Here is a 16,946-nt window from a genome sequence, read left to right on the forward strand (position 1 = left end):
TATGATGTTGGCTGTGGGCTTGTCATATATGGCCTTTATTATGTTGAGGTACTTTCTTCTATATGCATTTTATTGAGAGTTTTTATCATAAATGGATGTTGGATCTTAAATGCTTTCTCTCCATCTATTGAGATGATCATGTGATTTTTATTCCTCATTTTGTACATGTGGTGTATTACATTGATTGATTTGTGGATGTTGAACCATCCCTGTGTCGCTGGAATGAATCCAACTTGATCATGGTGTATGATCTTTTTAATGTATTGCTGTATTTGGTTTGCCACTATTTTGTTAGGGATTTTTGCATCTACATTCATCAGTGATATTGGCCTACAATTTTCCTTCTTTGTGTTGTCCTTGTTTGGTTTTGGTATCAGGGTGATGTTGGCATCACAGAATGAGATAGGAAGTGTTCCATCTTCTTCAATTTTTTGGAATAGTTTGAGAAAGATAAGTATTAAATCCTCTTTGAATGTTTGGTAGAATTCTCCAGAGAAGCCATCTGGTCCTTGACTTTTGTTTTGCAGGAAGTTTTTGATTACTGTTTCAATCTGTTTACTTGTGATTGGTCTATTCAGATTCTCTATTTTTTTCTATTTCTTCTTGATTCAGTTTTGGGAGGTTGTACAAGTCTAAGAATTTATCCATTTCTTCTAGGTTATCAAATTTGTTGGCATATAGTTTTTCATAGTATTCTCTTATAATCCTTTGTATTTCTGTGGTACCAACTGTAATTTCTCCTCTTTCATTTCTAATTTTATTTATTCGAGCCTTCTCTCTTTTTTCTTAGTGAGTCTGGCTAAGGGTTTGTCAATTTTGTTTATCTTCTCAAAGAATCAGCTCTTAGTTTCATTGATCCTTTCTACTGTGTTTTTGGTCTTTATTTTATTTATTTCTGCTCAAATTTGTACTATTTCCCTCCTTATGCTGACTTCAGGCTTGTTTTGTTCTTCTTTTTCTAGTTCTATTAGGTGTGGTTTAAGATTACTTATTTAAGATTTTTGTTGTTTGTTGAGGTAGGCCTCTATTGCCATGAATTTCCCTCTTAGGAGTGCTTTTGCTGCATCCCATAAGAGTTGATATGTTGTACTTTCATTTTCATTTGTCTCCAGATATTTTTTTAAATTTTTTTTATTAAGATTATGATAGATTACAACCTTGTGAGATTTCAGTTGTACATTATTGTTAGTCACGTTGTGGGTACACCACTTCACCCTTTGTGCCCTCCCCCCACCTCCCCTTTTCCCTGGTAACTACTGATCAGTTCTCCTTGTCTATATGTTAACTTCCACCTATGAGTGGAGTCATATAGAGTTCGTCTTTCTCTGACTGGCTTATTTCGCTTAACATAATACCCTTGAGGTCCATCCATGTTGATGCGAATGGAATAATTTTGTCCTTTTTTATGGCTGAGTAGTATTCCATTGTGTATATATAGCATATCTTCTTTATCCAATCATCAGTTTCTGGGCATTTAGGTTGGTTCCACGTCTTGGCTATTGTTAATAATGCTGTGATGAACATAGGGGTGCAAGGGACTCTTGGGGTTGCTGATTTCAGGTTCTTAGGATAGATACCCAGTAGTGGGATGGCTGGGTCATAAGGTATTTCTATTTTTAACTTTTTGAGAAATCTCCATACTGTTTTCCATAGTGGCTGCACTAGTTTGCATTCCCACCAACAGTGTATGAGGGTTCCTTTTTCTCCACAACCTCTCCAACATTTGTCACTCTTGGTTTTGGATGTTTTTGCCAATCTAACGGGTGTAAGGTGATATCTTAGTGTAGTTTTGATTTGCATTTCCCTCATGATTAGCGATGATGAACATCTTTTCATGTGTCTATTGGCCATACTTATATCTTCTTTGGAGAAATGTTTGTTCATGTCTTCTGCCCATTTTTTGATCGGGTTGTTTGTTTGTTTGTTGTTAAGCAGTGTGAGTTCTTTGCATATTATGGAGATTAACCCTTTGTCAGATAAGTGGCTTGTAAATATTTTTTCCCAATTAGTGGGCTGTTTTTTTGTTTCAATCCTGTTTTCCCTTGCCTTGAAGAAGCTCTTTAGTCTGATGAAGTCCCGTTTGTTTATTCTTTCTATTGTTTCCCTCAACTGAGGAGTTATAGTGTCCGAAAAGATTCTTTTGAAACTGATGTCAAAGAGTGTACTGCCTATATTCTCTTCCAGAAGACTTATTGTTTCAGGCCTAATCTTTAGGTCTTTGATCCATTTTGAGTTTATTTTGGTGTGTGGTGAAAAAGACTGGTCAATTTTTAATCTTTTGCATGTGGCTGTCCAGTTTTCCTAGCACCATTTGTTAAAGAGACTTTCTTTTCTCCAATGTAGGCCCTCCACTCCTTTGTCGAAGATTAGCTGTTCATAGACGTCTGGTTTTATCTCTGGGCTTTCAATTCTGTTCCATTGATCTGTGCACCTGTTTTTGTACCAGTACCATGCTGTTTTGATCACTGTAGCTTTGTAGTATGTTTTGAAGTTGGGGATTGTGATGCCTCTGGCTTTGTTTTTTTTACTCAGGATTGCTTTAGCAATTCGCGGTCTTTTGTTGCCCCATATGAATTTTAGGATTATTTGTTCAATTTCTGTAAAGAATGTCCTTGGGATTCTGATTGGGATAGCGTTGAATCTGTAGATTGCTTTAGGTAGTATGGACATTTTAACTATGTTTATTCTTCCAATCCATGTGCATGGAATGTCTTTCCATCTCTTTATGTCATCGTCAATTTCTTTCAAGAAAGTCTTGTAGTTTTCATTGTATAAATCTTTCACTTCCTTGGTTAAATTTATCCCAAGGTATTTTATTCTTTTCGTTGTGATTGTGAATGGGATTGAGTTCTTGAGTTCTTTTTCTGTTAGTTAATTGTTAGTGTATAGAAATGCTACTGATTTATGTATGTTGATTTTATACCCTGCTACTTTGCTGTAGTTGTTGATTGTTTCTAATAGTTTTTCTATGGATTCTTTGGGGGTTTCTATATATAAGATCATGTCGTCTGCAAACAGCGAGAGTTTTACTTCTTCATTACCTATTTGGATTCCTTTTATTTCTTTTTCCTGCCAAATTGCTCTGGCCAACACTTCCAGCACTATGTTGAATAGGAGTGGTGAAAGTGGGCACCCTTGTCTTGTTCCTGTCCTCAGAGGGATGGCTTTCAGTTTTTGTCCATTGAGTATGATGTTGGCTGTGCGTTTGTCATATATGGTCTTTATTATGTTGAGGTACTTTCCTTCTATATCCATTTTATTGAGGGTTTTTATCATAAATAGATGTTGGATCTTGTCGAATGCTTTCTCTGCATCTATTGAGATGATCATTTGGTTTTTGTTTCTCATTTTGTTAATGTAGTGTATCAAGTTGATTGACTTGCAGATGTTGAACCATCCCTGTGTCCCCGGTATAAATCCCACTTGATCATGGTGTATAATCTTTTTGATGTATTGCTGTATTTGGTTTGCTGGAATTTTGTTGAGGATTTTTGCCTCTATGTTCATCAGTGATATCGGCCTGTAGTTCTCCTTCTTTGTGTTGTCCTTGTCAGGTTTGGGGATCAGAGTGATGTTGGCTTCATAGAATGTGTTAGGGAGTACTCCATCTTCCTCAATTTTCTGGAATAGTTTGAGAAGGATAGGTATTAAATCTTCTTTGAATGTTTGGTAGAATTCTCCAGAGAAGCCGTCTGGTCCTGGACTCTTATTTTTGAGGAGGTTTTTGATTACTGTTTCTATTTCTTTACTTGTGATTGGCCTATTCAGATTCTCCATTTCTTCCTGATTCAGTTTGGGGAGGTTGTAGGAGTCTAGGAATTTGTCCATTTCTTCTAGGTTGTTCGATTTGTTGGCATATAGTTTTTCATAGTATTCTCTTATGATCCCTTGTATTTCATTGGTATCTGTTGTGATTTCTCCTCTCTCATTCCTAATTTTATTTATTTGAGATTTCTCTCTTCTTTTCTTGGTGAGTCTGGCTAAGGGTTTGTCGATTTTGTTAATTTTTTCGAAGAACCAACTCTTTGCTTCATTGATCCTTTCTACTGTCTTTTTTGTTTCAATATCATTTATTTCTGCTCTTATTTTTATTATTTCCCTCCTTCTACTGACTCTGGGCTTTGTTTGTTCTTCTTTTTCTAATTCTGTTAGGTGTCGTTTGAGGTTGCTTATGTGAGCTTTTTCTTGTTTATTGAGGTGAGCCTGTTTTGTAATGAATTTCCCTCTTAGGACTGCTTTTGCTGCATCCCAAATGATTTGGTATGTCATGTTCTCATTTTCATTTGTCTCCAGATAATATTTGATTTCTTCTTTAATTTCTTCAATAATCCATTGTTTGTTCAGAAGCGTGTTGTTTAGTCTCCACATTTTTGCACCTTTCTCTTCTTTATTCTTGTAGTTGATTTCTAGTTTCATAGCATTATGATCAGAAAAGATGCTTGATATTATTTCAACTCTCTTGTATTTATTGATGCTTGCTTTGTTTCCCAAAATATGGTCTATCCTTGAGAATGTTCCATGCGCACTTGAGAAGAATGTGTAACCTGCTGTTTTTGGATGAAGTGTTCTATATATATCTATTAAGTCCATCTGGTCTAATTTTTTATTTAATTCTATAATTTCCTTGTTGATTTTCTGTCTGGATGTTCTGTCCATTGGTGTTAATGGTGTGTTGAGGTCCCCTACTATTATTGTATTGTTGTTGATGTCTTCTTTTAGTTCTGTTAAGAGTTGCTTTACAAATTTTGGTGCTCCTGTGTTGGGTGAGTATATATTTATAAGTGTTATGTCTTCTTGGTGGAGAGTCCCTTTTATCATTATATACTGTTCCTCTTTGCCTTTCTTTATCTGTTTTGCTTTGAAGTCTACTTTGTCTGATATTAGTATAGCGACACCTGCTTTCTTTTGTTCATTATTAGCTTGGAGTATTGTCTTCCATCCCTTCACTCTGAGTCTGTGTTTGTCTTTGGGGCTGAGGTGTGTTTCCTGGAGGCAGCATATTGTTGGGTCTTGTTATTTAATCTATCCTGCCACTCTGTGTCTTTTGATTGGAGAGTTCAATCCATTTACATTTAGAGTGATTATTGAAATGTGGGGGCCTACCACTGCCATTTTATGTCTTGTTATCCGGTTTTCTTCAATTTCTTTTGTTTCTCGTCCCATGGTTTAACCTGTTCTGATGGAGAGCTGCTACTCTCTGTTGTTGTCCTTCTACTTATCTCCTTTGCTCTTGGTTTTGTAGCCCCTTTCCTCGTTTTGATTTTTTCAGGAATGAGGGTTTTCCTGAGCATTTCCTGAAGAGGAGGTTTTGTGGCAATGAACTCCCTTAATTTTTGTTTATCTGGGAAAGTTTTTATTTCTCCATCATATTTGAATGATATTTTCGCTGGGTAGAGAATTCTTGGCTCTAGGTTTTTGTCCTTCAGATTTTTGAATATATCATTCTACTCTCTTCTAGCCTGTAAAGTTTCTGCTGAGAAATCTGCTGATAGCCTGATGGGTGTTCCTTTGTAGGTTAATTTCTTCTGCCTGGCTGCCCTTAGGATTTTCTTCTTGTCGTTGACTTTTGCTAGCTTCACTACTATATGCTGTGGGGTTGGTCTTCTTGCATTGATAAAGTTTGGAGATCTATTGGCTTCTGTCACATGAAGTTCCATCTCTCTCACCAGGTTTGGGAAGTTCTCCGCCATTGTTTCTTTGAATAGGCTTTCTGCCCCCTTCTCCCTCTCTTCTCCCTCTGGTATACCTATAATCCTTACATTGCATCTCCTAATTGCGTCTGATAATACTCGGAGAGTTTCTTCATTTCTTTTTAGTCTTACTTCTCTCTCCTCCTCTGCCTGCAGCATTTCTATATTCCTATCTTCCAAATTGCTAATTCTTTCCTCCATATTATCGGCCCAACTGTTCAGTGCGTCTAGATTTTTCTTAATCTCCTCTATTGTGTTCTTCATTTCCAGTATTTCCATTTGGTTCTTCTTTATAGTATCAAACTCTTTTGTGACATAGCTCCTGAACTCGTTGAGTTGTCTATCTGAATTCTCTTTTAACTCATTGAGTTTTTTAATGATGGCTGTTTTGAAGTCATCATCATTTAAGTTATATATTTCATTTTCTTTGGGATTGTTTTCTGTGTATTTGTTCTTTTCCTTCTGTTCTGGAGATTTAATATATTTTTTCATATTGCTTGATACTGTAGATTTGTGCCTTCTCATACAGATAGAGTTTAGTTACTGCTTCCACTTGTTTCTACTGGTGTGCTGGGGGAGCAGCTGTTTATACTGCACCAACCAGGAACCCTATCAGCTGTTGGTAACTGGGCCTGGGCCCCTCCTCATAGCCACAGTGGTCCTGTGGGTTCCCTCTTCAGCTGTGGGGGCCATCGCAGGGGGGCTTCAGGCTGCTGGTGCCTACTGTTGCAGACCACCTAGGCGTGCTCCCTCCTTGGGGTCTGCAGCAGTGTTATGGGCTTTTCCAGCGGCCAGGGGCAGGATCACTTATATTTGCAGCTCCGTCACTCTCGGCACCCACAAAATCTCACTTGTCCACTATGGGTCACAGCAGAGCTATGGGCATCTTCTGCAGTCTGTGGTTAGCTCACCTAGCTATGCTACTTTTGTCCCAGGGTCTTCCAGCTTTGTGGCTGCCGGATGGGTGCGCTCTACTAGCCCTGTGCAGAGGGTTTCACTGAGGCTGCTGTGAGACTGTAGGGTTTCCCCCTGGGCTATGGAGCTGGGTCACTGGAACTCCACCCAGCGCCAATCCTCTCCCCCAGGATCTTGGGGAGCACCTTGCCCTGTCTGGGGGATAGCTGGAGATCTTGAGTTCAGCGGCAGCTGGCCGGCTGCTGCCCTGCCTGGTATTCTCCTCTCCAGGACCCTCCCAGTGTTGTGGATGCTGGGAAGGGCCTCTCTGCTAATGGCAGGCAGAGACTTTGTCTGCTGCCCAGGTGGAACTCCAGAGCTTCCCCCCCGGGCTGCGGAGCCAGTCGCTGGAGCTCCACCCAGCCCCAGTCCTCTCCCAGGAGATCTCCGGTAGTCCCGAGCCCCGCCCAGCAGTCAGTGGGGCTGGCGGCGGCAGTTGGAGGGCCGCTGCGCCATCTGGGATTCTCTCCGGGACCCTCCCGGCATTGTGGACACTAGGCAGGGCCTCTGCCTGCTAATGGCGGGCAGAGGTCCTCCCTGCTGACTCAGGTGTGCAACCCCTGAGCTTCCCTCTGGGCTTAGGTGTAATTGCAGGGGGCTTAGGTAGGGCTCCGGTCACCTGTTTCCACCGTCACTCCTCTGGTGTGTGCTCCCTCCTGCCCTAGGTGTGCGTCCATGTTCTGGGGGCATCCGCTGGAAGAAAGCCGCTTGCAGGTACTAAGCTGTTCAGGGTCGGGGTCAGAGACTTTTCACCTATCTCCACCTCCCCCAGAGGGAAGTCCGTCCGCCCTCCGATGTACAGCAGCATGGGTCTCTCAGGCGTCCTGAGATGCTATATGGATATCCTTTGTTAAGTGATGAATGTCCAATTAGCTGTAGATTCGAAGGGGAGAGATAAAGAAGACTACTCACGCCACCATCTTCGATCTTCCTCTCCAGATATTTTTTTATTTCTCCTTTGATTTCTTCATTGATCCAATGGTTGTTCAATGGCATGTTTTTTAGTCTCCACACATTTGTGACCTTCCCAGCTTTTTTCTTGTAGTTGATTTCTAGTTTCATAGCATTGGCATTAGAAAAGATGCTTGATAGGATTTCAATCTTCTTAAATTTGTTGAAGATTGCCTTGGTTCCCAACATAAGGTCTATCTTTGTTAATGTTCCATGTGCACTTGAGAAGAATGTATATTCTGCTGACTTTGGGTGGAATCTTCTATATATATCTATTAAGCCCATCTGGTCTAGTTTTTCATTTAAGTCCACTATTACCTTTTGACTTTCTGTCTGGATGATGGATCCATTGATGTAAATGGGGTGTTGAGGTCCCCTTTTATTATTGTGTTGCTGTTAATTTCTCTTTTTAGGTCTGTTAAAGTTGCTTTATATACTGGTGCTCCTGTATTAGGTACATATATATTCATAAGTGTTATGTCCTCTTGATGGACTGTCCCTTTTATCATTATATACTGCCCCTTTTTCCCTCTCATTGCCTTTTTTATCTTGAAGTCTGCTTTGTCTGATATAAGTATGACAACATATGCTTTCTTTTGCTTGCCATTTGCTTGGAGTATCATCTTACATCCCTTCACTCTGAGCCTGTGTTGTCTTTAAAGCTGAGATGCGTTTCCTGGAGGCAGCATATTGTTGGTCTTGTTTCTTAATCCATCAAGTCACTCTGTGTCTTTTGATTGGAGAATTCAATCCATTTACATTTAGAGTGCTTATTGATATATGAGAGCTTAATATCACTACTTTATCTCGTTTTCTGGTTGTTCTATATTTCCATTGTTTCTCTTGTCTTGTATTTCTGACTTCCAATTCAGTTTGGTGCTTTTCTGTGATGGTTTTCTCCATTTTCTCTTTATGATTTGTGTCTGTTCTGATTTTTTGTTTAGTGGTTACCATGAGGCTTGTATAAAAGATGTCGTAGATGAGATAGTCCATTTTCTGATAGTCTTTTATCTGCATTGTCTTAAGCAGGTTCCATCCCTTTCTTCTTCCCCTTCTGAGTTATTGTTGTCACAAATTATTGTTTTGTGTTATGAGTTTGTAACTAAATTGAAGTGTTTATAGTTATTTTTGATGTTTTCTTTCAATTTATCTTTTGTTATAGTTGTTTGCTAGCCTATTCTGATAGAGACCTGAAATTTTCTGGTTTTGTCTATTTATCTCCTTGCTCAAAGCTTTGTAAACTGTTGCCTTTTTGTTTTAGGTATGAGAGCATCCTTGTTAATTTCTTGTAAGGGAGGTCTAATGGTGATGAACTGCCTCAGCTTTTGTTTATCCAGGAAATCTTTTATTTCTTCATTGTATCTGAAGGATAGTTTCACTGGATAGACTATTCTTCGCTGAAAGTTTTCTGTCTTTCAGTATTTTGAATATATCATTCCATTCTCTCCTAGCCTATAAGGTTTCTGTTGAGAAATCCGCTGAAAGCCTGATAGGGGTTCCTTTGTAGATTATTCTCTTCTGCCTTGCTGGCCTCAATGTTTTTCTTCATCACTGACTTTTGCTAGTTTTACTATTATATACCTTGGAGAAGGTCTTTTTGCATTGATGTAATTAGGAGTTCTATTGGCTTTATGTACCTGTAAATCCAGTTTCTTCCCCAGGTTTGGGAAGTTCTCAGCTATTATTTCTTTGAACAAGCTCTCTGCTTCTTTCACCCTCACTTCTCCCTCTTGAATACCTATAATCTGTATGTTGCATTTCCTAATTGAGTCAGATATTTCTCAAATAATTTCTTCATTTTTAAAAATCTTAGTTCTCTTTCCTCCTCCATCTGAAGCATTTCTATATTTCTGTCCTCTAAAGCACTAATTTTTTCCTTCATAATGTCAGCTCTGTTTTTTTTTTTTTTGAGGATTCTAGATTTTTTTTTATCTCATTGTATTCTTCATATCCAGAATTTCTGTTTGCTTTTTTTTTTTTTTTAAAGAGTTTCAAGGTCTTTGGTGAAGTATTCCTTCTGCTCCTTAATTTAAGTCCTGAGCTCATTGAACTGTCAGTTTCTGAGTTTTCCTGTAACTTGCTGAGTTTATTTATGACTACTATTTTGAATTCTGTGTCACTTAGATTGTAAATTTCTATGACTTCTGGATTGGTTTCTGGAGACTTGTCATTTTTCCTCTGCTGTGATGTGTTACTGTATTTTTCTCATGATGTTTCATGAAGTGATCCTTTGCTAAAGCATTTGTAATAGTATTTGGTCACAGATTCCACCTGCCACCTCTGATGGGGGACAGGAGCTGTGTTTTCTGAATCCATGGAGACTGTTGGAAGTTGTACTGGTAGAGCGCCTCTGCATTTGCCCACTGGCTGCAGCCTCTTGGCAGGTCGCACACACATGCGCAAGCGCTCTGGTGCAGGACCATTGCTTTGGCAGGGGACCGGCCAAGCTGGTGCACTAGGCAGAGTAGGAGGGGCATTTTTTTTTAAAGCTTGGCATCTGAGCTAACAACTGTTGCCAATCTTCTTTTTTTTTTCTGCTTTTTCTCCCCAAATCCCCCCAGTACATAGTTGCATATATTTTAGTTGCAGGTCCTCCTAGCTGTGGCATGTGGGATGCCAGCTCAGCATGGCCCAATGAGCAGTGCCATGTCTGCACTCAGGATCCAAACCAGTGAAACCCTGGGCCACTGAAGTGGAGCACGTGAACTTAACAATACCATTTTAAATGTGAAACTATTTGTTCTAGGTCTTTTATTTGTGTAACATCCTCCTTTCTTTTCCTTCCTTATGTAATAACATAACAGTACAAGTACAGATTTTCTACATAGACAATCATGTCTTCTGCAAACAAAGACAATTTTATTTTCTCCCTTCCTGATCTGTATACATTTTACTTATTTTTCTTGTCTTATTTCATTAGCTAGGACTTTCAGTATGATGTTGAAAAGCAGTGGTAAGGGGGGTCATCGCTGCCTTACTCCTGATGTTAGTGGGAAAGCTTCAAGTTTCTTAATATTAAGTATGATGTTCACTGTACATTTTTTGTACATGTTATCAAGTTGAGAAAGTTCTCCTCTATTTCAAGATTATGGAGAGGCTTTATGATGAATGAGTATTGGGTTTTGTCAAATGCTTTTTCTGCATCTATTGATATGATCATGCGATTTTTCTTCTTTACTTTGTTGATATGATGGATTACATTGACTATTTTTCAAATGGTGAACTATTTTATATGTAATTCTTTTTACACATTGTTGGATCAAGTTGATATTTTCTTGAGAACTTTTGCACCTATGTTCACGAGAGATGCTGGTCTGTAGTTTTCTTTTCTTGTAACGTCTTTGTCTGATTTTGGTATTAGAGTAATGATGACCTCATTGAATGAGTCAGAAAGTATTCCTTTTGCTTCTAACTTCTGGAAGAGGTTGTAGAGAATTGCTATAATTTCCTAAATATATGGCAGAATTCACCAGTGAACCCATCTGGGCCTGGTGATTTCTGTTTCGGAAGGTTATTAATTATTAACTCAATTTCTTCAATAGATATAGGTCTATTCAGATTGTCTATTACACGATTTTTTGATAAGTCCAAAACATTCATTCTACTCTGCGTGTTAAGACCTTTCAGTGGCTTCATAATCACCTTCTAAGTTTGGCAAATGCCTTTCAGTCCACTGTCATCTCTTATCACTCCCAATCCCTGCATATCTTACTACTTACATTTCCCTAAAAATAGCGAGCTCTGTCATCCTCATATGCATTTACAAGGGTTTTTCTGTATTCCCAAAGCATCTTTTTATAACTTGTATTTATCCTACTAAACTCAGTTTTCCACAGAAGCCTTTTCTGATGTCTACAGGCGGTTAAACTGCCCCATTCAACTTGTTTGATAGGGAAACAAAAATTATGCTTTAAAATTAAAAAAAAATCCAAACTTTTAAAGTTATTTTAAATTTTCAATGTAATTAAAGATGTACAATAAAATAAACCATAAAATACTGACCTGGTTGTAGATTATGTCCTTTATAAATTCAGTATCTAAGACAGACACATTTTGACACAGTATATCAAAAGCGATACAAACACTGAACTTTAAATAAAGTATCATTTCAAGATAAAGGTTAAGTATATATCAAGATTGAAGGCAAACTTGAGTACTCATTTAGGTGTAAGCTTAGATGTGTCAGTTTTGAGGAATGCATTATAAAATGTTTGAGGTATTTTTTTTCTTTTTATTTATTCTGAGTGATTAAGAGCTCAATCTCTGAAGTCATATAGACTTGGGGCAAACACCATTCATAATCTGTGAGATCTTGGGCAAATGATTAAACCCAGTCTCAGTTTTCTCATGGGATAAAAATAAATAGTAGTTGGTGGTGATGGCAAATAATGGTAACATTACTTGAATTATTACAAATAATTTCATTATATAGGCTCCTCTTTCCTTCCACATACAGTGATTGAAAAAATATTTTTTACCATGAGTCCTTAGTGTCCTGCAAATAATAACCTGTTGAGTAGAGAACCCCTTCTCCAACATAGTTCCCTATTATTCGTTTTCATAACTTTGACAAAAGTAGAGTATAGTGGACACTAGATGGAGCAACATTCCAAGTAAAGTAATGCTTCCTAACCAAGAACTTTCCTTTTTGTATTTATTAACAATAAATCATGTCTAGAAAAATAATCGCTCATAATTATAGGTTATCTGATCATCTTTTGTAGTGAAACATACACAGCTTTGAATATCGTAGAGATAGGGATATGAGAAAACAGGAAAGATTTGGATATACCATAGTTCTACATGCTATTATAGGCTGAATTGTGTCCCATACAAAATTCATATATTGAAGTCCTAACCCAGCACCCCCAGTACCACACAATGTGATTCTATTTGGAGATAGGTTCTTTAAAGAGGTAATTAAGTTAAAATGAGGTCATTAGGGTTGGCCCTAATCCAATATGACTGGCGCCCTTATAAGAAGAGGATATTTGGACACAGACACGTACAGAGAGAAGACAATGTGAACACACAGGAAGAGAGGGCCATGGACAAGTCAAGGACAGAGGCCTGAAACAGATCCTTCCATCAGGCTCCTTAGAAGAAATCAACTCTGCTGAACCTTGGTCTTAGCCTTTTTGCCTCCAGAAGTGTAAGAAAAATTAACGTGCATTGTTTAAGCCATCCAGTCTGTGGTACTTTGTTATGGACGACCTAGCAAAGTAATACTTGTGAAAAGAATACTAGAATGTAACCTCCACAAGGGCAGGAATTGCTGTCTTTTTTGTTCATTGATGTATCCCAAGCACCTAGAACAATGTCTGGCACATTTTAGGGGTTCAATAAATATTTGCTAAGTGAACTAATAAATAAAGCAGGTTAATAAAATTCTTCCCATAGGTGACTCTATTAAATACCACCAATGTTTCAGTAATGCGTCTTATTTTCAAAATACCTGAGAACCTGGAGTCCCCGTTCTCTTACCAAGTGCTGTGGTGTAACTGGTCTGCTGCCACAGCCCAAATGTATAAGATCTTCTGGTGAAACCCTTGTTATGATTCAATTCCTGGAGTAATTTCCTGAAGAAGAGAAGAGCTAAGAAGACAAAAAAATGCTGCTGTAATACAATAAATGTGAACTAGTCCACATAGAGAAACAGATAAAACTTGTTAATACCATCATGGGGAAAAAGCAACAGACAGATGTAACTTGCTGGTATTGCTGTTCTTCCAAAAGTATCTGGTTAGCTGATTTCACTAAAGACATTGAGAAAAGCCTGGATTTGCAATTTAAAGGAAAAAAATAGGGGCCTGCCCTGGGGCCAAATGGGTACAGCTCCACATGCTCTGCTTCAGCAGCCCAGGTTCCTGGGTTCAGATCCTGGGTGCAGACCTACTGTACTCATCAGCCATGCTGTGGAAGCATCCCACATACAAAGTAAAGGAAGACTGGCATGAGTGTTGGCTCAGGGCTAATCTTTCTCAAGCAAAAAATTGGAGGATTGGCAAGGGGTGTTAGCTCAGGGCAAATCTTCCTCACAAATTAAAAAAACAAGAAAAAATAAATAAGGGCTTTCCTGTTGTTCTTATTAAAGCATTTCTTGTGTGGACACAGGAAAAAGACTAATTAAATTTCCTTCTGAGTTATTCAATTACGGATTCATGGTGCATGTCTGTCTTCGACCTGATCTCCATGTCTTAATGCCATCACTATCACCATCAATCAGTACGTAATTTGGTCCCCTGAATATGCTAGGGAAATAACATCAAAATAAAACACAAAAGAAATGTGGAAAATATACTCTGATTTTACTATATGTAAACATTCTCTAAATAACAGCTAGAGGAAAAATTCACCAAAATTATAGTAGTTCTGTTAGAGGTGACAAGATTTTAAGTAATGCTCTCTCGATTCAAATTATGTGTAATTTTATATAAGTCTCCATGTTTAAAGCATAAAGTTCTCAAAAACCATTCTAACTTTTAATCATTACTAGAAGAAAATTTAGGTCTAGAAATTCCCCCAAAGTAAGAAAACAATATGCTAATAATTATTTTAAAAGTATATTTATTCAATACATTTATACAGAACGTACATGGGAAAGCCAGTGTAGGGGAGGAAGACATTTCCTCTACCTAAATGTGGGTTCATCTGGCCGGAGAATGAATTAAATTCACATGAGACAGAATAGCAAGAGAAAATTAAACAAAGCTTTATGAGGAACCATGGCCCGGGGCCTTTCTTCCCGAAGGAAGAAAGGGCACCGAAGAAGTGGGGTGCACAGAGTGGTTATATACCCCCAAACAGGATGTTTCACATATGATTGAAATGTCCCTCCCACAATAGTCACAAGATTGCCCTGTCAGCACAGCACTTGATGGACACAGCAGATAGTGGCCTGCTATCTCGGAGGGTGTAGCAGGAGGCAAGTCTATTGTCTTGAGCTGGGTGGTCACAGGTGAGCAATCAGTTCCTAGCCTAAGGAAAGATGCTTAATCCTTAAAGAAATGCCAACGTTGGGAGGGGGAGGGAAGACAGCTACAGGAGGTTACCAGAAACAGGTACAATAAAATGCAGATTTAAGTCCTTGCCTTTGGCATTGACTAAGAGTTTCTAGAGAGAAGGTCACCTCCTTTCTTCTTCCTGGTACAGAGAGGGAGGCACCTTTTACAGATAGAGATTTACCTTACAAATGTAAATGTCTCCTAACAAAGGGCAAGCAAGTTCCACTCCTCAGAGCCTCCTTCCCTGTCCCAGTTTATCAAAAGCAATCAGCCTCAAATAATCCTCATGCCAAAGAGACATATCTTGGAGTGGCCATTTCCAGGTCCCCACACCAGAATACACCAGTTTCATGGACAAGCGAAATTCAGTATTTTAAAATCACAATCTGGAAAGTCTCATCCATCCTGAAAGTAATTTAAAAATCAAGTCAAAGTTTGTTCTCAGTTTTGGGCCTGCAATTAGCTCCTGAGACTGATGCAATCTGAAACCAGAGGCAACAAGTGTTTACCACGTCTTGGTCCCAAAGGGAGAAGTCTCCTTTCTGATTCTCCAAAAGAGATGTTATTGGGATTGCCTTTGGCTTGAGCAAAGGTACCAGGCAGGAGGACAAACACTAAATTCACTTCGAAATATCATTTCCTTTTCCAACAAAAATTAAAGCTAAATACTTTTTCTCAATATGCAATTTGTAATCAAGCCGTCCTCTACTAAAGGGTTTAACTAGCTGCTTGCGCATTTGCTCTTCTTTCCTGGGAACCACAGCACAAACAGGAAGTTATGCCTCTGGGGCTTATTCGTTTTGGAATGGAAAAAATGAAGCTGTGGAGTTTTTCAAGGATAATTTAAAGAGGAAGGATCACTAAATTACTGTACTCTCCTCCTTATCTTCTCCAGGAGACTTCTAAACTAAGTGACTGCACAGGCTGTACTCCACCCAAAGAAACATAAACAATTTTTCCACCATCTGTGACTGAGAATCAACTTGAGAGCTCTGCACCAGGCTTTTATCACACACCACAGTCTGCACCCCAAAGCAAAGATGATCAGCTGCTCCCTTAACACGTGTTACCACTGTGTAAGACTGCCATTTCATATTACCCAAACACCACAAATACAGCCAAAGATGGAGTACATTGAAAAGAAGAAAAGAGTGCTCCTCGCAAGGGAGATCTTTGTGATCAAGGAATAGCTCTGTATCTCGATTGTGGTGGTTAGACGAACCCATGCATGAGATAAAATGGCACAGAACTATATACACATCCTGTGCCACTGTCCATATCCTGGCTCTGATACTACAGTTAAGATGTGCCTTTCGGGAGGGAAACTGGGTAGAGGGTACACATGACTTCTCTGCATTGTCTTTGCAACTTCCTGTCAATCTATATTTCAAAATAACATGTTTTAGAAAGTGCACCTTCCTGTGTAGATTAACGAAGTTTGAACCATTTTGATTAAAACAAGTCATGGAGCATAAAACATCGCATGGTTTTCAAATGTGAGGTTGCTGACACAACCCAACAAAAAGCTTGAGGTTGGGAACACCTCTCCCCTCCTCCTGGGATACCCTTTCCCACCTCCCGCACCGCCTATCCCCGTTCCCAAGGCTGGCTCCTTTTCATCTTTGAGGTCGCATCTTGATGCCACCCCTTTCAGAGGTGTTCCCTCGTCCCCGCAATCCCCGAGATGGCCTCTGCTCTTCTCTTTGGACCGTCCCTGCATCGCGCTCCTCGCCCCGGGAAATGACTCGGTGCGTCTCCCTGTCTGCGGCCCGCGCCTCCTCTGGCCCATGAGCTCCACGAGGACCCGCTGAACCCCAGCAACGAGGCCGCCGGCAGACGCCACGTGCTCCCCAAGGATTCTGTCTGAACAAACGGGCCTCGCTCGAGTTCACTCCCTTCGCCTCGAGGGTGGTCGCCTCGGCCTTGCCCTCCCCGCACCGGTCCTCTCAACTCGGCCTCGGCGATCTCACCTCGGCCCCCGGTGCCCCTCCGCCTCCTCCCCTCCACTCGGGCCCGCCCCGCCGAGGGAGGGCGCCATTTTCTTTCTCTAATTCGTTGGCCCAGACGGGCGCCTTTTTCTTATTCGCACCTTTTGCTCAGGCCTTCCCCTCAGCCCCCTCCCCAAGATCTTCAGTCGCGACCCCACGCTCTACAGCCGCCACTCTGCCCTTCCGGGGCTGCCAGTCCGGCGGGACCCCGCCTCAGGGGCCGCTGGTCCCTCAGGCCACGCCCGTCAACCCACCTCCCTCAGGCGGTGGACGGAGCTGGAGGCGCCTGCGAAGCGGCCGCGGGGGGAGGGCAGGCTGATGGGCGGGGTCGCGGGGGGCGTGTCCTCCCCGGGACTCGG

At 40.1% G+C, this 16,946-nt stretch overlaps 1 long non-coding RNA gene across 1 annotated transcript in view; it reads right to left on the reverse strand.

Annotated features, from left to right (window-relative positions):
- The window catches only part of LOC139046344 (uncharacterized), a 143,916-nt gene extending 126,986 nt beyond the window's left edge, over window positions 1-16,930 (reverse strand). The window contains exons 1-2 of the long non-coding RNA XR_011506249.1: window positions 16,842-16,930; window positions 13,080-13,190 (exon numbers count right to left, since the gene is read on the reverse strand). This is a non-coding gene — a long non-coding RNA (uncharacterized lncRNA). The remainder of the gene's footprint in view (window positions 1-13,079; window positions 13,191-16,841) is intronic.
- Between the last annotated feature and the right edge of the window lie 16 nt (window positions 16,931-16,946).

The sequence above is a fragment of the Equus asinus genome, chromosome 10 (genome assembly GCF_041296235.1).
Source record: "Equus asinus isolate D_3611 breed Donkey chromosome 10, EquAss-T2T_v2, whole genome shotgun sequence".
In the NCBI taxonomy this organism is placed as follows: Eukaryota; Metazoa; Chordata; class Mammalia; order Perissodactyla; family Equidae; genus Equus; species Equus asinus.